The sequence below is a fragment of the Chenopodium album genome, chromosome 8, assembly GCF_948465745.1.
Source record: "Chenopodium album chromosome 8, dcCheAlbu1.1, whole genome shotgun sequence".
NCBI classification, from domain to species: Eukaryota; Viridiplantae; Streptophyta; class Magnoliopsida; order Caryophyllales; family Amaranthaceae; genus Chenopodium; species Chenopodium album.
The window spans coordinates 44,872,945-44,875,072 of NC_137841.1; the positions used below are offsets into that span (position 1 = coordinate 44,872,945).

A 2,128-nucleotide genomic window follows, 5' to 3' on the forward strand; every position below is an offset into this window, starting at 1 on the left:
GCTGGGCGCGAGAAACGTACCTGATGAGCAAAAAGGCGCGCCCGATCGGGCGCGTGTTATTATTAGGAGTTAATTTTGACGTTTAAGTTTGTTTTAGTTTAGGATTCTTACGAAGTATAAATACTTCTCCGTAAAACGAGTTTAGCATCTTCTTACTCTCTTCTTTACCCTCTTAATTATTTTTCTTAGATTTTCTCTCTCTACTTAGTTTTTAGATTAGTTTCTCTCTCTTATACCTTTGTTCTTAATCTATTCTTAATTCCAGATTTTTTTTGTTACGATTTCTCTTCTCTTAATCTTAGTTGTTTATTTTATTCCTTTGATCATGTCTTATTTTATTGATTTGATTAGTTTATTTTCTATTATGTGTGAGTAGTTCTATTTCTAGGGTTTATGGGGATCCATAAATAATATGAGGGGGTAATTTATGGTTGTTAATTGTTAATGGTAGATTAATTTCCTATTGATTGATTTAATGCTCTGTGACTAGATTTGCTCAGATCTTTTATGCATGAGTTTAACAATATTTATTCGAGATTCGACAGATAATAATTAATGTTTAGGTCTAGTTTCAATAGGCAGGTTAACTTATAAATGGTTAAGTCGAGATTCGAAAGATGAGATTTAATACCGGTAAATTAATTGTGTGATTGTAATACGTAGCGAAAGCCCTTTATGATCTGATTAATGTATGCATTGATGAATGATTATTATGTTTCACCCTGGAATATTATTTATTGGTGAACCTATGCTCTAGATCCTTTTATTCATTGTTTTCACCTTATTCTTAATCTTCGTAGTTTAGTTTCATATTCAAATTTACATATTGGTTACTTTATAATTTAGATTACTTTAATTGATTAGGAATAGAAAGACTCGTTTCTCTGTGGATTCGACCCTACTTCCCTATCTACATTAGTTAGAGGATTTAGGAATTACTTTGATTTGGGGATACGACTTTACCTTGTCAAAATTTGGCGCCGTTGCCGGGTAAACGGTTTTATTTTTATTTCTGATTATTTTTGTAGTCTAGGTTATTTCTTTTTGTCTCAGAGAACGTTAGTTCTTTGAGGCAAATCTCATATTTGCTTTTAGTTTTTTTTTTTTATGCCCAGGTCTTCTAGATCAGGGTATACCCCATTCGATCCCGAGATCAAACGATCCTTTCATTGACAGAAGAACTTTTACAAGCAAATCCTGGCGGATTCTGGTGATAACAATAATCACCGCGATCCTCCAACTGGTTCTAGCGATTCAGAGGTATCATTAGATGTAGAATCAGAGATGACGGCTCCAAAGAAGCTTAGTGATTACTCACAACCAAAGCTTACAGATTTTCCACATCTCACTCCCACTCCGGCTCTTGATGGGGTACAATTTGAGATTAAACCCCAATTTATAACGATGATAGAGAGGAAGCAATTTAGTGGAGCCAAGGGTGAAGACCCAAATCTTCACATTGCAGACTATTGTCAATATTGAAATACCATCAGGCAAGGCGGGATCACACAAGACCAAATCAGGGAGATTCTCTTTCCTTTCTCTTTAACTAGAAAAGCCAAATTATGGTTTAATGGTTTAAATAGAACTACACTTGGTATAACTGACTGGGAAACTCTTGTTTTGAATTTTAAAACAAGTATAATCCTGCAGAGAGAACAGCCGTACTACGGAGTGCGATTCAGAACTTTGCCCAAGAAATCGATGAAACTTTATATGAGGCTTGGGAGAGGTTCAAGGACCTACAAAGAGAATGTCCCCATCATAATTTGGCACAATGGCAGTTAATCCAAGCCTTTTACAATGGCATTGGAAATTCATCTTGAATAATTTTAGATTCTGCAGGTAGTGGGAGATTTATGAATCTTAATGTTGATGATGCAGGTCTGGTTATTGAATATATGGCGATACATAATTCTCAATATGGGAATCCTAGAGGCTTTGCTAACAAGGGGAAGCATAGTGTTGACTCTATATCCTTTTTTCAAGCTCAATTAACTTCTATCTGCCAGAAATTAGATAATCTTAGCACTGGTAATGTAGCTAATGTTTCTGCAATTAATAATAATGTTGATGAGGCTTTCTGTGAAAATTGTGGAATTATAGGTCATTGGGAACAAGATTGCAG

The 2,128-nt window shown here is 34.8% G+C and overlaps 1 non-coding gene across 1 annotated transcript; it reads right to left on the bottom strand.

The window, feature by feature from the left end:
* Nucleotides 1–1,664: 1,664 nt before the first annotated feature.
* Nucleotides 1,665–1,771, bottom strand: LOC145556917 (small nucleolar RNA R71). The gene has a single exon (XR_014092011.1). It is a non-coding gene; the product is annotated as a small nucleolar RNA R71 (small nucleolar RNA).
* Nucleotides 1,772–2,128: the final 357 nt, after the last annotated feature.